This window comes from Octopus sinensis, linkage group LG1, assembly GCF_006345805.1.
Source record: "Octopus sinensis linkage group LG1, ASM634580v1, whole genome shotgun sequence".
Lineage (NCBI taxonomy): Eukaryota > Metazoa > Mollusca > Cephalopoda > Octopoda > Octopodidae > Octopus > Octopus sinensis.
The window spans coordinates 190764198-190789197 of NC_042997.1; positions in this window are offsets into that span (position 1 = coordinate 190764198).

The following is a 25000-nucleotide window of genomic DNA, read 5'->3' on the forward strand; positions in this document are numbered from 1 at the left end:
TCATAATGATGCGGGAAGAACTCACCAAAGGAACATTTGGTAAAAGTAAAAAAAAAATTATAACACCTACAGGGAATGACGCCGTCTGAAAGAGCTTACACAAACATTATGCTTGTATTATGCTTGTATTATTCCGTTTTAAAGATGTCTTTAAGTAATGTAATTTCTAAAGAACTTTTTTTTCACGCACATACACATATACCCTGTAGAAGTCGGCTTGTGACCGACTAAGACCACTGTCTAGACGCATTTCACTTTGACAAATATCTCAAGCTTGGTCTCCTCATTACTGATGATATCTCATATGGGTCCTACCGCCTGCAAGGAACTTACGAGTCATTCCACAATGACCACAAGTCAGTCTCACCAACAACAGTCCGACCATCTGGATATTAGGACCTATAATGCCGAGTGAGTCCACTGACCGACCCACACACTCTGCTACTCAAGATGCATGACTGATCCAGTTGGCTATCACATTGCTGGACGCGGGCGCCTCCATGACCACGCTTTTGGTTTTTGGATCAGTAGGTCAGCCTTTGTGAAACAGACACAGCCACACTGGTCGCACGAAATACATTATTCCGTGCCCTTCTCAGGGAGAAGGTTTACGTCCTCCTCATATTTACCAGTAAGTTTCAATTCAGTGCATGCAGTCCTGTTATTCTCCAATTCTTTATCACAAGTAGCTATTAGATACCTCTACAATACCCTATCTGATGCAAGGTCTTCTCCATGTTAGTATCAATACTGACATTTTAAGTGTGACTTTAAGACTCACTTCTTTGAAAGTGTTGCATGGCTCGCACTGGGAACGTTTTCTTGCTCATCTCACTATACACTGTTTTTAGCTAGTGGATATCGTCTATACAAACAAGATGACCATCTAAGTTGGTGCTTTATAATCAAGGACTCGATATTCGGGTTTTTTGCCCACTCCATTACTCTTGTATCAGATATATGAGGTCACCATGTCATCTTCAGGATATTACAACAGCATCGCGGATAGAATCGTTCGAGATGTTGGATTTACATGCAGCACGTCGTCCAGACCTTATAGCAATACAACAGCGCTGGTGAGACACGTACTTGATAGACTTCAACTTTCGTTGCTGTTTTGATGTCCGATTATCCAGAACCTTGATTCAAGCTTTTAAAATGCATTACAGGCCTTAGAAGGTTGACAGGTGACATCCTCGTCAAGTGTATTAAATATAGATAGTGTGCTACCAAGGTAAACAAACATGTTCTCGACATTGATAGTAGGATATATGGTTTGTGTGGTGCTGGTAATAGCATGACTACGGTCTTCATAAGACTGATTGTAAGTCCAAACTAGTCACATGCGGCTGAAAAGCAATTGGTTAGGAGCTGAAGGTCTTACCTAGTTTGGGTTACAAGATCGCAGTCATTAGTGTAAAGGAGATCATGAATGAGAGACATAAAAAGTTAATGTGTCTGCAGTAAAACGAGGGATGTTGAAAAGCTTTTCTGTTGTACGGTAACGGATGTAGATACCAGGATCGCTATGCGCGAAGGCTTGCAAAATAACAATCGCCAAGAAGATGGTGAACAATTTAGCAGCTAGATCACCCTGTTCAACACCAGATTCTACTGGTATGGGTTCAAGTAGTTCACCGTTAACACAAACCTATGTTTTTGTGTGGTCACGAAGAGACTGAATGTGAACTTTTCCGGGCACCCCAGCTTCAGGTCATCTCCAAAGGGTCGGCCTATGTGCGATGTCAAATGCCTTGGTAAGATAGACGAAACACTGATACAAACTCTGTTGTTGTTCCCTGAACATCTCTTGAATTTGTCGACCTGTAACGATCTTATCAGTTATACCTAGATTAGGTCGAAACCCACCTTGCGACTCAGGAATAATGTCTAGTGCAACATAGTACAGCAACCGATGAAGAAGTATCCTGAATAAACATTTTGCGAACAACTGACAACTAGGAGATCCCACAGTAATCACATATGTTTTTGTGTCCTTTCTTACACAAAGAAACAAGAATAGCATATCTCTGCTACTGTGGGGGGTTCGCCTCTCATCCACACTGTGTGAAATATGGTAGATAACATCCTCCTGTATCTGAATCACCACTACTATCATTTCCAGGAGCTTTCTAAGTATTCGTCACTTTTACAACTACCGTTATTTCATTGTTAGTTAGTAGATAATTGGTAGGTCATCAAACTGGTGGATCACAGGTGCCTGTGCAAGCAGCCCTTCGATTACAACAGAACTTTCTACGGCCTCACGGTTTAAGAAATCGCTAAAGTGCTGCCGCTTTGGTTTCATTCGCTTGCGCAGTTGCGCACTAACAGTTTTTGCTCACAGACGTGCAAAGTTGGAGGATGGTGGCCCATAGACTGCAGCCGATGGTACAGAGATTTTGAATCTTGTATCTCTGACGTTGTGTGAATTTATAACCACAACGCGTCTTTTGCTGCTTGCAACTCTCGCAGGACCTTAGCTTTGCACCCTTGATAATCTTTCTCAAACTTACCAAGTTTACGTCTCGGCATAAACCAATAGAGTAATTTGTCAAGTACCACTTCTTTTTCTTCCAACAACGTTGTCACAGAACCTATTTTTTCAAAGAGAGCCTGGTGTTTTCTTCCAATAAATCCCAACGTAACTGAAGCAGTAACTGTATCGAAGTTATCCAAGACAAATTCCCTACATACAAAAGCAGTAGGGAGCTGTGGATGAGCGGATCCTGGCAAGTCTAAAAGAGTACGTATATTCCAGCTTGCGATTTTAAGATTTTATCATACATACATAAAAATCACCGGGATATACGTACGTACGCCAAATATAAGCGAAAACTAAGTTATTGATGTTGTTGTTGTTGTTTATTTTTTGTTTGCTTTTTTGTTGAATACACCTGTTATTTAAATCCTCTCATTATTGAATAGTTATCTACTATTTAATTCAAACGTAAACGAACGGGGCCTTTGAAAGATCGAATTATATCTATTGATATTATGATAGATAAGAATGGAAACAATCAAAGGGAACGGTAGATAAGTAAATGCGCAACATGTAACAAGAGCATCTTTAAATGATTATTCCGGAGTATATTCATCATCTACTTCAATTTCTCCTTCCCATAAATTCTTAATTGTTTGAATTATTTGTGATTTTATTGAAAACTAGCAGTATCGCCCGGCGTTGCTCGGGTTTGTAAGGGAAATAACTATAAAGCATTTTTAGAGAGTTATAGCCAAAAAATAGCAAAAAATAGAAAAAAAATGATGGTAAATTTTTTTTTGAGAGTAAAAAAAGGTTGAGTTGCGTCCCCTAGACAGTCTGTGGTTTATTTTTTTGATTCTCGACCCATGTCGAATTTATCGATTTTTTTCAGAACTGGGGGAACTTTTCAAAATTTTCGCTTCGTTAGTTTTGAATTATGACATTGGGCTATGTGTGTGTCAAGTTTCATCAGAATCGGTTGAAAGCCGTGGTCAGAGTGAGGGTACGAGAAAACAGACACACAGAAACACGCACAGACAAACTGCCGTTTATATAGAGAGAGATAAGAATGGAAAATTTGAAGAACGAAATATTCAGCAAAATGTTTAAGTTTTCACTTATGTCTTTGATATCGTATACCCATAGTACATTTTTATTATGATTATTATTATTATTATTATTGCTACTATCAAAGTGACTAGCTGGCAGCATCATTAGTGTGTCGGACAAAATGCTGCGCACCATTTTTACCAGTCTTTTGCGTTCTGAGATCAAAATTTGCTTCATCATTATGCACTACAGGTTAATCTCAGATCGATCTCCAGAATCGATCTCTGCATCTGATATCATTGTTACGTGTAATTGCCCATCTTTTGGGTTCGTGCATAATTATTGTGGCTTTTTTTCCACAAATTCACTCAACAAAAACAATAAAAATATTTCACAAAACCATCATCTTTAAATGACTGTCTGACAGTCTACCAAGCAAATGGGAAGGAGTAATAGAAGTAGATGATGAATATACTCCGGAATAATCATTTAAAGATGTTTTTGTTACATGTTGTTATTGTTTTTGTTGAATAAAATTTGTTCAAACAAAAAGCCGCAATAATTACGCACCAACCCGATAGTTCCTGAAACAGTTTCTTCTGATTTGCTTCAAACAATCTGTTTTGCCCAAATTGTTTTGTTCTATTGTTATATCGTTCCAGTTTTGCTTTGATTGCTACTACTCTTTGTTTCAATGCTTCCAATATCACATCATAACCATTAGCTATTATTATTATTATTATTATTAGTAGTAGTAGTAGTAGTAGTAGTAGTAGTAGTAGTATGTTTTTCCTTCTTTCTTCAAATTTTCTTCCGTTTCTCGCCGAGTGTTTTCCACACACCTAGGGCAGAGAAGTTCATTGCATGCATTCCCAGATTACACACGCAAATTCATAGATAAAATATGTATTTAAAAATTAATAAATAAATAAATTCATGGATGGATGTTGTTTTCACAGCGATAATGCTCTTCTCAGTACATGAGCCGTTCCAGTTAATACGATTTTTTGGACTTCCTGTAGGGACGGTAAGCCTGGAATCATTTTCAAATAGGTTTCAGTACCTTTTTTTTATCATTCCTAGAGATCCTACAATCGCTGGTACTGTAGTCGCCTTGAGATGCCACATTTTTTTTCAATTTCTATTAGCAGGTCTTTATATTTACTAATCTTGTCAAATTCTTTCGCCGCTATATTGTGATCGCAAGGGATACTCATGTCAATTAATAAACACATCTTTTATTATTATTATTATTATTATTATTATTATTATTATTATTATTACTATTATTATTATCATTATTTTGCATTAGCAAAAAAGTTAATCGAAGCACCTACTATACTGCACATGTGTACTCTTGTCGCATGCGTATCTAGCATGCAGGATGCTATCTCAGCCTTATTGTACACACACGCGCGCGCGCACACACACATATATGTATATATATATATATATATATATATCATTGAATGTGATACCTCTGTGTAGCATTCGATTAAAGTACACGAAAGAAAAACCTTCTTCTGGCGTTTATCTGATAGATCTTGTCATTCTGAGTAATAAAAATTGAAATACCGACTCTAAACACTTGAAATGACGCCTTTTAACATTAAGACAGAAGTAATCTTAACTACACTTAAACGACATTTCTAAATTATATCTCTGTTCCTGGAGATAAAAGGTTGAAAACGTACATGAATGCTTTCTTTTCTTCTTTTTCTTTCGGTTTTTTTTTTGTATTTTTCTTCTTCCTTTTTTTTTTTTACAAAAATTTAAAATCAATTCATGCTAAATCATTACAAATGCGATTAGAAACTTTTCTTATTATATTTTTCTTCTTTTTCCGATTTTCTTTAATCAAAACTCACTGATTAATGGTTTTTAACGTTGCAGTTGTTATAGTTTTAATTAACAGCATTTTTCCTTCATTTGCCGTTCTATTATGTTAGAATTATTTCCACAAAAAGAAAACAGAAGATGATTAATTGCTCAAGGAATAAATTCAATAGTTGTTTCAATGTGTTACACAATTGAGCTAAGATTTAAACAAAATTTACTGCAGTGAAATTTTTACTTATATGTAAATAAATAGATAAATAATATTTGCGAATTCTTCCGCCCGTTTTCTAGCTTTCAATTTTCTGCTAACGCTAATAATGCTAACATCGAACATATTACTATAACGATAAACGTCGTCCTTTTAAGCCTAGCCAGGCTCATGGGCCCTGTTGCTGTGGCATATGTGTTCCCCCCAGCTGGACGGGATACCAGCCCATCGCAGCGTTACTCAAGAAACAGGAAGAAAGTGAGAGAAAGTTGAGGCGAAAGAGTACAACATGGGTCGACACCACCCCCTGCCGGAGCGTCGTGGATCTTTAAGGTGTTTTCGCTTAGCAATGCCCGGTCTGGGAATCGAAACCGCGATCCTCCGACCGCGAGTCCGCTACCCTAACCACTGGGCCATTGCGCCTTCATATTACTATAAGGTATAAGTAAAGGTAAAGAAACACCTCCTTTACTGCACGTTGGTTTGCTTATATATTTATTTAAGTAGAAACATCTACAGCATCCTGGACACACTGAAAGCTCAGAAACAGATGCATATAAATATAAACGTATTCATATACGTAATAAAAACGGACGCCTGGTTTATTATAAGGCAACTATTATCCATTTCAAACAATTGGTATTTGTTATATTAAATGTGAATAAATAGGCGCAGGAGTGGCTGTGTGGTAAGTAGCTTGCTAACCAACCACATGGTTCCGGGTTCAGTCCCACTGCGTGACATCTTGGGCAAGTGTCTTCTACTATAGCCCCGGGCTGACCAATGCCTTGTGAGTGGATTTGGTAGACGGAAACTGAAAGAAGCCTGTTGTATATATGTATATATATATATATATATGTGTGTGTGTGTGTGTGTGTGTTTGTGTGTCTGTGTTTGTCCCCCTAGCATTGCTTGACAACCGATGCTGGTGTGTTTACGTCCCCGTCACTTAGCGGTTCGGCAAAAGAGACCGATAAAATAAGTACTGGGCTTACAAAAATAAGTCCCGGGGTCGATTTGATCGACTAAAGGCGGTGCTCCAGCATGGCCGCAGTCAAATGACTGAAACAAGTAAAAGAGTAAAAGAGTAAAATGCTAATATGAAACATATATATACGTGGTGAACTCTGCTGCCGTAAACGACTAACGATTGCTCTGCAATCTACACAAACGATTTGTTTAATTGCAATGTTATTACCAGTTCAAATATACTTCTGGCACGTTTGGACTCATAAACAAGCTATTCACTATTTTGTTATGGAGAAAAGTTCTCGCTGTAGACAAATGGTGCAAGTACACCTAAATCAGGTGTTTAATGGTCATCAAACATTTGTCTTGTATATTAGCACCCTCCCATCATCAAATTGACATTTATAAAACCTTGAAGCAAGCTCACAGTAGGCCACATGTCAAAAGTCGAAGTGATCACATTTGGTGTTTATGGCGCATATTCTTAAAATTCATCCGAATTTGCATGAGGACAAAATTACAGACCGTATCCCGAAATTATGGTTTGCCCATTACAATTTCCGTAAGCACAAAATCCCATAACTCGTAGTAACCGTAACGGTGTGGTACATATATATATTCTTTTATTCTTTTACTTGTTTCAGTATTTTGACTGGGGCCATGCTGGAGCACTGCCTTTTAGTCGAAGAGATCGACCGTTGAACTTATTCTTTGTAAGCCTGGTACGTATTCTATCGGTTTTTTTTTCTGCCGAACCGCTAAGTTACGGAGACGTAAACACACGTGAAATGAAGTGTTTTCCTCAAGACAACAATGCATCGCATGTTCTGGTTGTCGATGCCACGATCTGGTGAGCGTAAGTGCAAGGTTTACGTAATTTAATAACGTAAAATAATATATAAAAGGAAGAGTGTATCAGCACAGCATAGATCTATAGACCCACTCTGTCATCACTACGGTGCTGACATGTAACTAATCAGTCATCTGCTCAGAACTAAATTAGTGTAATTGAAGATTAACTAAGAATTTCGCTATTCAGATTATCTTGCCGCTCGTATATGTTCAACAATCAAGTATTTGACAAAGCCTTCAGTACCATTGGCGTCAGAACAAAATATTAAAGTCCTGGAAAGCTGGAGTAGAGTTAAGTAGCTTGCTTACGAACTACATGGTTCCGGGTTCAGTCCCCTTGGGCAAGTGTCTTCTACTATAGCCTGGGGCCAACCAAAGCCTTGTGAGTTAATTTGGTAGACGGAAACTGAAAGAAGCCTGTCATATATATGTATATATATGAATGTGTGTGTGTGTGTTTCCCCACATCACTTGACAACCGATGTTGGTGTGTTTACGTCTCCGTAACTTAGCGGTTCGGCAAAAGAGACCGATAGAATAAGTACCAGGCTTACAAAGAATAAGTTCAACGGTCGATCTCTTCGACTAAAAGGCAGTGCTCCAGCATGGCCCCAGTCAAAAGACGGAAACAAGTAAAAGAATAAAAGAATATATATATGTACCACACCGTTACGGTTACTACGAGTTATGGGATTTTGTGCTTACGGAAATTGTAATGGACAACCCATAATTTCGGGATACGGTCTGTAATTTTGTCCTCATGCAAATTCGGATGAATTTTAAGAGTATGCGCCATAAACACCAAACAATTTTGAGTGAGATAGTGTCCTTCGAGATCACAATAATTTTGAAACTGCTATCTCCACCCCCACACGGTAATGAACGTCTTTTATGTAAGAGCTTACTTAATTACGATATTACTTAAATCATATATTCCTCACAGAGATATTAGCCTCTTTATGGTAAGATTATATCCCATAGCGATATTATGATTCTTATTTACTCCCTTGCGCATCTTTCTTCATATATCTTTATGTATAACGTCGCCCTTTTCAAGCCTAGCCCGTCTCATGGGCCCCGTTTCCCGGTTTCTATGGCGGATGTGTTCCCACCAGCTGAACGGGACGCCAGTCCATCACAGATGCGCCCTTTTAAAGCCTAGCCAGGCTCATGGGCCCGGTTTCCCGATTTCTATGGCGTATGTATTCCCCAGCTGGACGGGACGACAGTCCATCGCAGCGTTACTCACTTTTGCCAGCTGAGTAGACTGGAGCAACGTGAAATGAAGTGTTTTGCTCAAGACCACAACGCGTCGCCCGGTCCAGGAATCGAAACCACAATCTTACGATCATGGTGCTGACACCCTAACCACTAAGCCACGCGCCTCCACTATCTTTATGTATATGTATTGGAAATTGTTATTTACATGCATAAAAGTGGTCGTGTTGTTTGAATTTTATTTTTTCTGAAAATGATCCATCGGAACGCTTTCTCAGTTTGACATGAAAATCAATGTGAAAACTAAATTTTCGTTACCCTAAAACGCTAAAACGCTAAATTTGTCCTTTCTCCCACTACGCGGGTATTACTCTGTGTGTGGTGTGTGTGTGTGGTGTGTGTGTGGTGTGTGTGTGTGGTGTGTGTGTGTGTGTGTGTGGTGTGGTGTGTGTGTGTGTGTGTGTGTGTGGTGTGTGTGTGTGTGTGTGTGTGTGTTTGTATGAATGGGTACGTGTGCGTGTGTCTGCATGCTCAGAGGAGCAAGTTGGAGGAAATAGCACTCGAATATGAAGGGTAGAGTAAAATAGTGTTCTGTTTAAATTGAAAAATTTCACAAACTACAAAGAATATTACGTTAACGATCATCAGACAGAACTGAACTTATTAAATAATAGAATATCTTATAAATGCTTATAAATTGTGCGGTGGTAATTATTTAGTATCACATCAAAACGAACATTTAAAGCTGAATGAACAGAGACATCACTTATCTAAATTACTGGAATATATTGGTTAAAAACGATTGACTGTTGACGAATGATAATCTAAACGTTATTAACTACTGGAACTCAAAAACAAAGCGCGAACCGTAATCCACTTATGCACCTGGTAATAGACATAATCATTACAGCAAAGGAAAGAAAAGTTTTACTTTTTTGATTAAATGTGTAAGTCTCAAAAACAAATGAAGATTAGAAATTTAGCCGAATGCCAAAGAGTATCTCAAAGCCAAGTAAATAGGTGTGTGTGTGTATCTCTCTTTTACTCTTTTACTTGTTTCAGTCATTTGACTGCGGCCATGCTGGAGCACCGCCTTTAGTCGAGCAAATCGACCCCAGGACTTATTCTTTGTAAGCCTGGTACTTATTCTATCGGTTTCTTTTGCCGAGCCGCTAAGTTACGGGGACGTAACACACCAGCATCGGCTGTCAAGCGATGTTGGGGGGACGAACACAGACACACTAACATATACACACGCATACATACATACATACATACATATATATATATATATATATATATATATATATATGATCAAATGCGTGAGTGCTGTTGTTTTAGCTTCTTTTCTTATCACCCGTGATGCATATTGGACCGTATCTTTTGGTTGAAATTTTAAATTTTATCCATTTTCTGCAATGATCTTTATTACTGTTTTGTTCTTTCTGTTTGGAAACTGTTCGTCTCTGAAGTAATTTTTTCTAGGCGTTGTTTCCATATAACAAGAAACTACTGTTGACTTGATGCGTCGAGAAAAAATTAAATATTTTATAACTTTGTACTTCTGAGTATGGAAGATTTCAAAATGCTCGATAATACCTGTTGCTCTTTCGAATGACAGTGAAGTTGAAGAAGATAGTTGTATGGCTTTGATGTAGTTGTTCTATTCGATATTGTTTTTGTTCTTTCTTTCGTAGCTACGGTTGTAGTTGTGATTTTGCTGCTATTGTTTCTGTGAAGGCGGTATAGATGGTGATGATGATGGCGAACGTGTGGTAGGCAGTCTTCGATACTCTTTCCAACATCCTATCAAACCATCTCGATTTCAACTTTCTTTGCCGTTTTTGGTGGTTCTGATGAGCAAAATGAATGTGATAGTGACAGATATGGTGGTGATAATGGTAAAAGACGTGCAGACTATCGATTTTGATGATGCAGGAGGTCTTTCTGGTCGATAGGATGATGAGAAGGAAACGATTTGCCCATTCAATTTCTTTATTAACCATGAGGTTGAGAAAAAGTGGGGACGATACGAGGACAGACAAAACAAACATTGGGGTCAGGGTTGGAATGAGATGAAACGTATGAATAGACAAACAATTAAAATATATACAATTAAATGGGAATTAGGGATTTACGAAAAAGGAAGCGGAGGACGCGGTCGACCCCACAAACCACATACTGACACAGAAGACTTTGCTTTCTCCTTTTTATATTCTCGTTTAAACAGGTTCTTTCACTCGCAACATACTTGCTATAGACTTCCATCTTTTACGAAACACCCTTTGCGACAGGCATTTCTTCTCCTGCCTTATTTTCCGTTTCATGTAGAAAACGAAAAAGTCGATTAGCTCGAGACTGGAGATGAACATTCCTGTTGCAATTCCTTTTACTCTCGTCTGCTACACTACCTCTTTCGCCATAGCAACTACCGAGAGAAAACAGGCTCGCTCCTTCCTATTCAGGGAGGTCGGCGGAACAATCTTAATTAGATATTCGCTCGACAGTTGTACTCTTCTCGAATGCGAAAGCAGGTGTTCGACATAAGCCCAGAGCTGAGTCACCTTGGGGGCATTGCACAATCGACGTCACAGTGGTGGAAACATTGGTGATGATGGTGGTGTTGTTCTCTTTATTGGCGCTAGTTATTGTCCCCTAGCCACAATCACCGTCATTGCCACAGTGTTTACAGGGCCTGAAACTCTTTTTCACTAAAAATAACGAAATACGACTTGTTGTTCGTCTTATTTTTGTTTTTTGGTACTACTAATACTGTAACAATTTGATATGTTGCTGTTATTTCTACCTGTGGTGGTGGTGGTGGTGGTGGTATTGGCGGGTGGTAGTAGTTATTTGTGATGTCATTACTGCAAAATTTCTTCTGAAAATATTTAGACATAATCGTATTTTTCCCTTGACTAGTAAAATTTTCGAAACAAATGACAAGCGACTGTTACCGCGTATCACTGCTACCTCCTTTCTTTTTCTTTCTTCATCTCTCTCTCTCTCTCTCTCTCTCTCTCTCTCTCTCTCTCTCTCTCTCTCTCTCTCTCCTTGTCTTTAAATTGACATTTTTATATGAGATGATTGTCTGCTAACAGTAGACAATGTGGAAAATAGCTGTCTTTTCTCTAATTAAGAGAGACACAGAGTTTCAAATCCTCATTTTCCTAAAAATGTTATGAACAAACATAAATAAAATTACAAAATTCTGTCAGACAAATTTGAAAGAAAAAACAGTTAGAATTACAGAACAGCGATGTGTACTGTTAGTAAAGCTCGGATACGACAATGATATTAATCATTTCTACTATAAGTACAAAACCTCGACTCCAGGGCTCAACTGGTATTTAATTTATCAACCCCAAAATGATTAAATGCAAATCGGCCCCGGCGGAATTTGAACTCAGAGTGTAAAAACGTACGAAATTCCGCTGAGCATTTTGCCTAGCGTGCTAACGATTCTGCCAGCACGCTGGCTTAGACTAGCCTATAATATTTTTTTTTCTCATTTAGGCATAAGGCCCTAAATTTTGGAGGAGAAGGTCAGCTGATGTAATCAACCCCAGTACAGAACTGGTACTTAATTTATCGTCCACGAAAGGATGAAAGGCAAAGTCGACCTCGGCGGAATTTGAACTCAGAAGGTAAAGACAGACGAAATACTGTTAAGCATTTCGCCCGGCGTGCTAACGATTCTGCCAGCACGCTGGCTTAGACTAGGCTATAATATTAAAGAAGCCGACGACGATGAGTTAGCCCGCCGGATAAAATCCTTAGTGGCGTTTCGCCTGTCTTTACACTCTGAGTTCAAATTTCGCCGAGGTCGACTTTAGCTTTTATCATTTTGTGCTCGATAAAATAAATAACAATTGAGCACTGGGTTCGATGTAATCTACTTAACTCCTCCCCCAAAATTGCTACGCGTAATGAAATATCAATTTATAGTTAGCAACAAGAAACTAACTACAGAAAATAACAGCTGTATAGAGAAATGGCGGGTAACAGTGAAGTGACATGAAGTTTTGGCAGCTTAGTCAACATGGTTCTAGTACCGACCTGGGTGCGAAGATGTCGAATACAAAAGCAGTGATGTCACAGATCTGAGATACGAAAGAGTGAAAGCTGGGTACTGATTCCGTTTAGTAGTGACAAGATGCGGCAATAAATCTGTCATGCGTTCACTGCGAGATATGCAAGCTGTATGATAAAAAAAAATGTATGTTCAACAATTTTGCACAGTAGTGAAATGCATAATCAACAGCTATGTACTTTACAAATTACGTTGACCTAGAGTTCTTTGTTGGCATTCTTCAGAGAGAATTTAGATAGGCTTTATTATTTCCGTTGATAATTCTACTGAGTACAGTGAGACACATGCTCTCATCCAAATAGTTGCGAATATATTTCTTTGGGATTGTTCTACCGTTAAAAGTTGAATGTTTCCACCACTGTGACGTCGCAAATCGAGCAATTCGAACCCCCAGGACTTATTCTTTGTAAGCCTAGTACTTATTCTATCGGGCACTTTTGCTGAACCGCTAAGTTACGGGGACGTAACACACCAGCATCGGTTGTCAAGCAATGTTGGGGGAACAAACACAAACGTATATATATATATATCTATATATATATATATATATATATATATATATATAGGGAAAGTTTACGAAAACAAATCCAAAGACAATGACAGGTGGTGTACAAAACAAACGGATGTATTAGTATAACGCTCAGGAATACAAAAAGTATTTTACGTTTCGAGCCTACGCTCTTCTACAGAAAGGTACACAGAAAAAAACAAGGAGAGAAACAAGGAGAGAAAAAAATGTGTGTAATGGCTAACGATTTATCATATATACATATATATGACGGGCTTCTTTCAGTTTCCGTCTACCAAATCCACTCACAAGGCTTTGGTCGGCCTGAGGCTATAGTGGAAGGCACTTGCCCAAGGTGCCACGCAGTGGGACTGAACTCGGAACCATGTGGTTGGTAAGCAAGCTACTTACCACACAGCCACTCCTACGCCTACGAAAATGGCAAACAACCTTAATTGATTTATCAAAATTTAGTGGGTTCTCATCAGAGGCATCCACATCATTCTGACATTCTCCAATGTTCATCAGAATTCATAATATCATTGCATTTGTATGATTTGCCTCACGCTAGTCAAGTGGGGAAAATTCGAGCAGGAATTGAAACAGAAATACACAGCATGAGTCTATGAAGATATTGGTATTTTGATGATGAGGGTACAAAGTTGAATAACTAAAAGAAGTAATAATGAAGCACAGGGTAATCGGTGACGTTGCACAAGTTTAGCAAGAGCAACAGGACCCTTCCAAAAGATGTTGGATCTTGGATTCAAGTTGTAGAACCACTAGCATGGTTTAATGATCACACAAATAAAATCTACAGGTAAGCTGTCCTGGGAACATCGAGCAGTAACAGGTAACGCGTAAACTGCTTCAGATGTGCAACTGCTTGTTGTTCTCTTAAGTTTAGCGGAAAAGCAGATAGCATTCATAGATAGAAGTCCATTTTTGTTAATTCTCATCTGGAATCTCAGCATTCCCATTGTGTGTGTGTGTGTGTGTGTGTGTGTGTGTGTGTGTGTGTGTGTGTGTGTGTGTGTGTGTGTGTGAAGCTACTACAATTGCAGATACTCTTCGAAGGGTATCCAGTATAGAATTCTCTCCTAAAGGTTATATAAAAATATTAAAGGCAGCAAGCTGGCAGAATCGTTAGCACTCCGGGCGAAATGCTTAGCGGTGTTTCGTCTGCCGTTACGTTCTGAGTTCAAATTCCGCCGAGGTCGAATTTGCTTTTCATCCTTTCGGGATCGATAAATTGAGTACCAGTTACTTACCGGGGTCGATGTAATCGACTTAATCCGTTTGACTGTTTGTCCTCTCTGTATTTAGCCCCTTGTGGGTAGTAGTAAATAAATAGGTATTTCGTCTGTCGCTACGTTCTGTGTTCAAATTCCGCCGAGGTCGATTTTGCCTCTCATACTTTCGGGGTCGATAAATAAAGTAGCAGTTTCGCACTGGGGTCGATGTAATCGACTTAACTCCTTTGTCTGTCCTTGTTTGCCCCCTCTATGTTTAGCCCCTTGTGGGAATAAAGAAATAGGTTATATAAAAATATGGATACCGAGTACGTACTATGTTATGAGATACTGCAGTGTTTCACCAATAGCATAGTGCAGGAGACAGAACGGCCCTTGCATCACGTACAAGTGTGTTTTTTATTTTTTAAGCCACGTGTTAATGCAACTTTGGCTTTATTTCGGTTGTCGATGATGGAACATTGTCCAAACGCTTGTAGAAAACTTTTAAGACGAGCGTTATAGACAACTTGACAGTACGACTCTAAAGAACTATTAATCGGAGGAATTTTGGTTTAAGCACCTCATTTACCCTTTTAACATTTTCACTTTTTGGAATTTTCAGAGAATTTTGCGTATTTATGTTCTACACAAGGGAATTCATAAGATTATCAAAAAATTTTTTTTCTAATTTTGAAACCCCATCCTCATAAATCCTAGAAGTTCCACTCTTTTTCGAATTTTTGTGTTTTAAATCAGTTTAAAATACTAGTATGAATTTTTTGCTTTAACCACCCGAAATGTAGTGCATCATCATTCCATTAAATGTGTTTATTGGGAGAAAAATATTGTAAAACATCAATACATGTCAGAGTGACAAAGAAACAAGGTATCAGGTGGTCATGAGGTGTGCTAAAAACAACAGCTAATTTGCACTTAAGTCACACAAAAATATTCCCGTGTGTAGAACACAAATTCTCAAAAATTTTCTGAAAATTACAAAAAATAAAAAGAAATATATGGGGGTACTTAGCTAGGGGTTATATGGGGTACTTAAACTAGAATTCCACTTAATAATGTACCTCAAACTACCTAGGTAATAGAGAAGTACAAACAGTAAAACATGGCCAAGGGGCAATCGGCAAGGTAGAACTCTTCAAAGTGTACTCGTTAGTTGACTACGAATGTCAAAAAATCGCATGTAATTATTATTGGGTCATGTCCTATGAATCAAATGTTCCACAAACCACCGTAGCAACTGTTTTACTGAATGAAAGAAATCTAACAGTCAATTTATGCCTAATGTATTAAACCGAAAGGTTTGGGACCACGATTTGACAAACGCAGAGCTTGCTATTTTTGATCTCCTGAGGTTGGTGGTGGTAGAGAAAAACAATGCTGACCTCGAGTAAATTTTATGTAAAGACGGATCAAAGTTACGCGTTTAGCATTGGTTAGACGGCCAACATTTCATTTCATTTCATGCACATGTGTGTACGTGTATCATGTGTGTGTTAAGGTACATGTACATATCTATGTATATATATATATATATTATATATATATATATATATATATATATATATATATATATATATATATATATATATACGTATATGAAATATATATAAGCACAAATACTTTTCCTCTTCTCATTCCTTCTCCCCTAAATATATTTATAACATACGATATACGCACACAGACACAGAGACACACACACACACACACACACACACATACATACATATATATATATATATATATATATATATGTATATGTGCGTATATATAGTATATATATATATATATACATATGTATATATAGTATATATATATGTACATATATGTATATATATATGCATATATATGTATATATATATGTATATATATATATGTATATATATGTATATATATATGTATATATATGTATATATATATATATATGTATATATATATGTATGTAAAGATATATATATATATATATTATGAGAGAGAGAAAGAGAAGGAAAGAAGAGGGGAGGCTGCAATGAATAAAACTAAATGCATGAGATGATTATGAAACTGAAATAAAGTAATGATATAATATAGAAAAAAAGAAAACAAACAAGATACTCTGCATGTTAAATTATATTTTTAAAAAGAAGTCGATCGAACAGAGGAAATGCAATCTCTTAGATATGAAAAATAATTTCTCATGTATTTAGTTTCCATATATACATTTTTTTTAATATGGTCACATTGAGCAAATTATGACATATTCTTGTCATTTTAAAAATCACAGTTTATGTGAAACCCAATGACTTTCTTCCTCACAACCACCACCACCACCACCACTACCAATGCGAATACAAAAACAACGACTACTTCGTCGACAGCAGCAGCAAAATACAACAAAAAAAAAACATAAAAGACAATTTCCAAAAATCTCTGTAAAAAAAAAAAACTTTAATAGCAAGTAATAACAATAACAATCCCGTTTACAACAACATCAAAAACGGCAACAATACTGAAGCAAAAAAAAATATATATATATACCAACAATATGAACAGAAGTTACAACAGTAACAACAGAATTCCCTAACAATGATTCCGACATTTCGTGCTTGCAATTAGCTCTTTCTTTTTTTCTAATCATCCCTTTTGATATTGCTGTCATGACAACCCAACGGCATATAATTCTTCTCGTTCTCCCCTCCACCGACGAAGCCACCAGCTCACCTCTCCAAATAGAACTCGTGACAAACCACAGTAATATTTCCTATGTTAGTCGTATTTTCTATGTGTTTCTTCATCAGGAATATATTATGTTAAATGAAAGTGATTAAACCTTTTACCACATTAAATAACATATTTTCCAAACACCTTACCGTGATTTTAATTATCTTTGCTTAGTAAGGGCCTTTATTTGGTATCACGCGACAAAAAAGCAACTTGTAGAGCCAGCCTCATGTATAAGGATCTCCCTTGAAGACACAATATGTTACGTGTATGACATTAAGTTTTAATCAAAGTATCCAGAGGTTCGATACGGTTAACAAATGAGAGTACTTAGAGTAACGTGTAATACTCTTAAAAGATTGCAAATCAATGTCTGTATTTAGGATGTCTTTTTCTGGGGGTCTCTCGTTTAAGTTTCACTAACACAGATTTTCTGATTTCAGGTCAAGTAACAGGACACAAGATTTCCCCTGTACAATAAGCTAATCACCAACAATATTTATAGTTCTCAGAAACCATAATTTCAACCAAATGCTATGTACTCATACACCCAGGAACATACATATACATAAAGAGAAAGAGAGAGAGAGGAGAGAGAGAGAGAGAGAGAGTGAAAGAAAGAAAGAAAGGAAAAAAGAAAGAAAGAGTGAGAGAGGGATACATACATAAATACATAAATATACATATGTGTAAATAACTGAGTATCTTTTACTTGTTTCGGTCATTTGACTGCGATCATGCTGGAGTACCCCCCATCCTTGAGGAACATTCGGTCGAATGTATCGACCTCAGTACGTTTTTTTAAAGCCTGGTACTATCGGTCTCTTTTGCCGAAACGCTAAGTTACGGGGGTGTAAACAGACCAGCACTTATTGTCAAGCGGTGGCACGAATAAACAGACACAAAGACACACACATAGATATATACGATGGGCTTCTTTCAGTTTCCGCTTACCAACTACATTCACATGGCTTTGGTCGGCCCGAGGCTATAGAAGACATTTGCTCAAGGTGCCACGCAGTGGGACTGAACCTGGAACCATGTGGGTGGAGAGCAAGCTTCTTACCACACAACCACGCCCGGGCCTATATGGAAGTCAACATTTTTTGTAATGGAATTATTTAAGGGTTCACAAAACAATGTAAGTAGGTAGTATGTTTTAGCTGATCAGTTTCTTTACTTGTTGTTTTTGTTATTTATTGTGTTTCCTGTTCGTATTTGGCAGGGTGGGGTTATTAGTCGGACAAATCATGGTGGTGTTAGTATAGAAATCTGCTTACCACTCCATCATAACCCACCCTCCAGAATACACAGAATACACAAGAGGTTTAATGTAAGGATAAGCAAGTTAGGCAGGTCAATTCACAAAGTATATGAAATACAAGAAATACAAAAAAATGTATGTATGCTTACATACAAAACGGCCTGTCTTACACAGAATAGAAATGATATCAAGAATTAAAGGATTTGAAGAAAAGTATTACAAACCCAACAGCTGTTTCTGGGGTGCTCGTTGGTCCAAAATATGTAATTAATTATACATGTATATTCTCAATAAATGGTTTCGTTTTTGTTTTCTACCTTTTTCTGTTTTTATTCTTTTTCTGCACGAACATTTCAGTTTTAATAGCAGCGTGAATTGTCTTCTTTTCTGATATGATATCGATTTCTGGGGTAGACCAGAAGCCTTAGCTGCATAAGAAAAGAATAAGAAGAAAAACAGGATTGTCTTATGCTCGTGGTTTTCGTAATGTTATCGGGAAATTGACAATGATCAGAAGTACAACTGTAAAACAACCATTAATGATTGGTTGATGTTACAAACCTACTGGTAGGATAATGGATAATCCTAGTTGACAACCATAACACTCAACTAAATATTCCCATCTGTCAACGATATCTGAAATTTGTTTGTCAGTTATTACTGAAAATGCTTTTTGCTAAAATAGCGGGTGAAGTTAATCGTTTCATAATAGTATGGTAAAAGTTATTTTACTTGGCTGTGGTCCACTTCGTTGTTGATTTATTCGAAATATTTTACTGAAACATTTAGAGTAGGCACGACTTATGTGCTGAAAGTGCTGCTGTTCTCCGTCTTTGAATGCAGAAGTCGATGTCTCATCAGACGACGAAGCAGTTCTATAAGTGGTTTGGCCCCTTCCACTGCGACACCAGAATAGCCCGAGGTCATATCTCTCACACGAAATCACAGATTTTATTGAGTCAAATGTTGAGGCTGTGGGCTTAATCTTTCAACCATCCTCACTGCTCGTTCTTGCTGGTATTTATGCATTTAGGCAGATTTAATGGAGTGGTGGTGGGGGACGTTTTTGGGGTAGGTTGGTATTTAGGAGATAAACGAGGTACAAGCTATTGTTCTTAGGGGAGTGGTCAAAAGGCCAGAGTGTTTTTGAAATGAGAAGAATCAGTGAGAAAATAAATAAATAAAAGAATAAATAGAATAAATGAATTGAAACAGATATATGGGATGGGATTTTAGGTAAATTAGAAGACAATTGCTTTTTAGTGGTCAAGAAGAGGTAGGCAGTTTGTTATTGTTAGGTGGAGGGAATAAATAGATATATATACATGAAAAAACATATATAATAAATATACATATAAACACACATACATACACATGCGAATATACATATGTATACATACATACGCACATATATATACATACATACACATACACACACATACATATATATACATATACATATATATATACATATATATATATATATACATATACATATACATATACATACATACACCTACATACACACACACACGCACATATATATATATATATATATATATACATTATATATATATATAATATATATACACATACAAATACACATAAGTATACATACATAAATATACCTACGCACATATAAACATATACATAATTATGCATATATAAACACATACATAAATATACATATGTACACACAAACGCACACATAAATATATACACGCATATATAAACACATATGCACATATAAAACATGTGTGTATATAAATATATATACGCATATATAAGTATATATACGCATATAAATACATATATGCATATATAAATACACACATGCATATACATACATACACACATATACATACATGCACATACATACACATACATACACGTACATACATATACATATCTCCACATATACACATATATATATACACATACATAAATATACATGTCCATATATATACATATACATACATCCATACACAAATATACATGCATACACACATACATTTATTACAAATACACATGTATATATAAATACACATACGCATACATAAACATATACTTGCATATACACATACATACACACACATATATATACATAAATACATACATGCATATATACATACACATATACACATATACATACATACATACATACATATATATATATATATATATATATATATATTATATATACATATACATATATATATATATACATATACATATATATACATATATTTGACGGGCTTCTTCAGTTTCCGTCTACTACCAAATCCACTCACAAGGCTTTGGTCAGACCGAGGCTATAGTAGAAAACACTTGACCAATGTGCCACGCAGTGGGACTGAACCCGGCTCGATCAGAACAAGAGTAGGACAAACCATAACAACGGTGCTGACGTTATGTCGCTATATAAAAATATAAAAATATATAATATAGCTGAGTGCAATATTGTACATTTTGGGGACACTAGTAACAATGTTAACCAATGAAATATTATGCAATATTTTTACCAGGTTCTCTCGGGTGGAGTCGATAAATATTGGGTTGTCCGGAAAGTTCATGCCGATTTATGCTTACTTTTCGACTTATTTTAGAACATGGTTGAGTCCATAAAATAGGATTTGTCTGCACCTCCATTTAGGGCACAGTTTAAGCTATCTTTTTGTGGAAGAAGGTTTATGTTCCTATAACCTGTGTTAATTCTGTAATCTTTTAAAATGGAAGATAAGAAAGTTCCTTTTCGGCACTTGATGCTTTGGGAACCAGACAAAAATTGCTGCAGCTCAGCTGGGATGTGTTACTCCACCCTCCATATTCACCAAATATTGCTCCTTCGGATTTCCACTTATTCAGGTCTCTGCAGAATAGTTTTAATGGTAAAAATTTCAATTCCTTGGATGGTGTAAAAAGATACCTTGATGAATTCTTTGCCTTGAAACCACCTCAATTCTGTGAAGAGAGTATTTTCAAGTTAAAGGAAAGATGGAGACGCATTGTGCAACAAAATGGTTTATATTTGGCTGATTAAAAATGTAAAGGCAAGTATTTATTGACCTTTTTTCTTTCCTTTAAAAATCGGCACGAACTTTCCGGACAACCCAATAAATGAATGTATTTGTCTCAGATAGTTGTGATGAATTTTGTCAACTTTGTGATGTTTAACATGTTTCTATAAGCTAAGTGTATCACCAGGCTAACCCATATAATATTTGAGCTCAGGGATTCAGGTTAAAGGAATATTCGACAAATATTCCAGCTCTTAATCGCGATAAGCTGCAGCAACTCCTCATAAATTCTGTTTACAGTAGAAGACACTGGCCCAAGTTGCTACGCTGTAGGACTGAACCTGGAAATATATGGTTGTAAGCAAGCTACTTACCACGACGATGTCTGGCAGATTTAAATCTGGTCGGTATAGCCTCCAAAGGGATTTCGTATTACTTAAGTTTTCATTTCCGTCTATGCAACCAAACTGATTGAAACCAATAAATGCATTGTAATGAACAGATATGCTTAAACGTCAAAATATATACTGATTGTCCCCTAAAGAGGGCAAGACTTAAACATTGTACTGATCGTTTAAGATGAAGTTTCAATTATGGAACATTTAGTATAAACGAAAAAAAACTGTATCAAAAGGATAAGGAACTTACAAGGTCCTTCTATTCGGTAACTGGAAGATGTTTTACCTACATTCTGACACCTTAGAACCAAGAGAACAGTTAACAATGATTGATAACATATCACTGATTTTGTTACGTACATAGCTCCTGTACATACTTAAGTTTTTATAAAGCACAGTTTACCTTGCTACTAACAGATAGCGACTATGCATGGTACAGCATATCGTGGTAAGCAGCAAGTGCACTGCTCGCAGCGAATTTACAGGTTTATCATTGCATATATAATGGTAAACTTACTCTGGCTAAGCTGATCTAAATAAATATACAACATAATGATTAGCGAACCGAACCAAAGACGAAACATTTAAATTGTCGCTCAACCGGCTAGAAATGGCAGGCTAATCTTCTTATTCAGCATCAAGTTGAAGTGTTGCCCAAAGTACGCTATGCCCGAAACTTAGGATCCTATGCCTTTGAAAATAGCTCTACACGAGCAGGGCTGGGCCCTGGAGTAAATAAAACCAACAATATAAAAGTTACGGAGTGAACGAGACAGTTTCTACTGAGTTTGTTGAGTTGGCAGAAAGAATATCTAAGTTCTTAAGGCGGCGAGCTGGCAGAAACGTTAGCACGCCCGGGCGAAATGCTTAGCGGTATTTCGTCTGCGTTACGTTGTGAGTTCAAATTCCGCCGAGGTCGACTTTGCCTTTCATCCTTTCGGGGTCGATAAATTAAGTACCAGTTACGCACTGGGGTCGATGTAATCGACTTAATCCGTTTGTCTGTCCTTGTTTGTCCTCTCTGTGTTTAGCCCCTTGTGGGTAATAAAGAAATAGGTATTTCGTCTGCTGCTACGTTGTGAGTTCAAATTCCGCCGAGGTCGACTTTGCTTTTCATCCTTTCGGGGTCGATTAAATAAGTACCGGTTACGCACTGGGTCGATATAATCGACTTAATCCGTTTGTCTGTCCTTGTTTGTCCTCTCTGTGTTTAGCCCCTTGTGGGCAGTAAAGAAATAGGTATTTCGTCTGCCCACCAAAGCCTTTTGAGTGGATTTAGTAGACCGAAACTGAAAGAAGCCCGTCGTATATATGCGTATATGTATATATATGTATGTGTGTGTGTGTACGTTTGCGTGTCTGTGTTGCGTGTCTGCTTGACAGCCGATGCTGGTGTGTTTACGTCCCCGTAACGTAGCGGTTCGGCAAAATAGACCGATAAAAGTACTAGGCTTATAAAGAATAAGTCCTGCGGTCGATTTGCTCGACTAAAGGCGGTGCTCCAGCATGGCCATAGTCAAATGACTGAAACAAGTAAAGGAGTAAAAAAGGATCCCTGTGCCAAACTTTGAAAGCATTACGTCCAAGATTTCGATGACGGTGAGCTGTGAGAATCATTAACGCGTGGGAGAAAATACTTAACGGCATTTCTTTCAAACGTTACGCTCTAAGTTCAAATTCCGCAGTTGTCGAATTTGGCTGTCGTCCTTTCGGCGTCGATAATCTAAGTACCATTTGCGCACTGGTGGGGTCGATGTAATCAACTTTTTGCTCGCTTCAAAATGTCAACCTTTGTGCTAGTAAAAAGTATTCTGTTAAATATTTCAATTATGTCTTAGATATCGTTCTACAGTTAAGGTTGTTAAAACACAATATCTGAACATCTGACACGCAGAATAATGCTATTCATGAAGTACGGAATATGTGCAAATTAGAAAGGATAATAATTTCAATATATTTTAATATATATTTTAATTACGTTCTCCCTAAAAAAAAAAAGAAAAAAACCTTTATCATAATATTCTACAATTTAGTCGTGCATGCGTGTGTAAAGAAGAAATTCCCTGTTTCATTGTTCTTATTGCATCTGATATATATATTAATTATATATATATATTATATATATATATATATATATTTTATATATATAATATATATATATAGATAGAGAGAGAGAGGAGACAGAGAGAGAAGAGAAAGATATATATATATATATATGATATTAAAACATTATTGTGAATTGAAGAAATGGAGCTGAACGCAGTGGAACAGAAATCGTTTTATTTCATTCTACACGTGTTCGAAAGGCACGTGTAGAATGAAATAAAACGATTTCTGTTCAATCTGCGTTCAGCTCCATTTTCTTCAATTCACCAATAATGTTTTAATTTCAATTATCCGCACCAACGCACGTTTGCAACGCCAATGGTTGTACCTCCAACCGTGCTGTTCATGCTGTGATTTTTGCTACTAAGGTATCGGTTAAACTTTGATTAATCTACTACAAGATTATTCATCTTTCTATTTCACATTATATATATATATATATTATATATATTACATAATATATATATATATATATTATATATATATGTTATATACATACATATATGTATATATCATATATATATTAATATATATATAATATATATATGTAATATTATATAATATATATAATTAATATATATATATATATATAATTATAATTACATATATATATTTATTATATATATTATATATATCTGTTATATACATACATATATACTATACATATACATACAAATTATATATATACATAATATATATTATATATATATAATGCATGTATGTTTGGATATGGATATGTATATAACTGTATATGTACATAACTATATATAAAATGTGTATATATATATATATATATATATAGATATATGTGTGTGTGTGGTGTGTGTGTGTGTGTGTGTGTCTATATATTATATAGTATATACATACCTTGCCTATGTAGATATATACATATAATACTACGTACATACATACGTACATACATACGCATACATACATACATACATACGTACATACATACATACATACATACATACATACATACATAGGATAGAATAGGGTAGGCAGACAGCCCATCAGACATTTTGGTATTAATGTATTGGCAT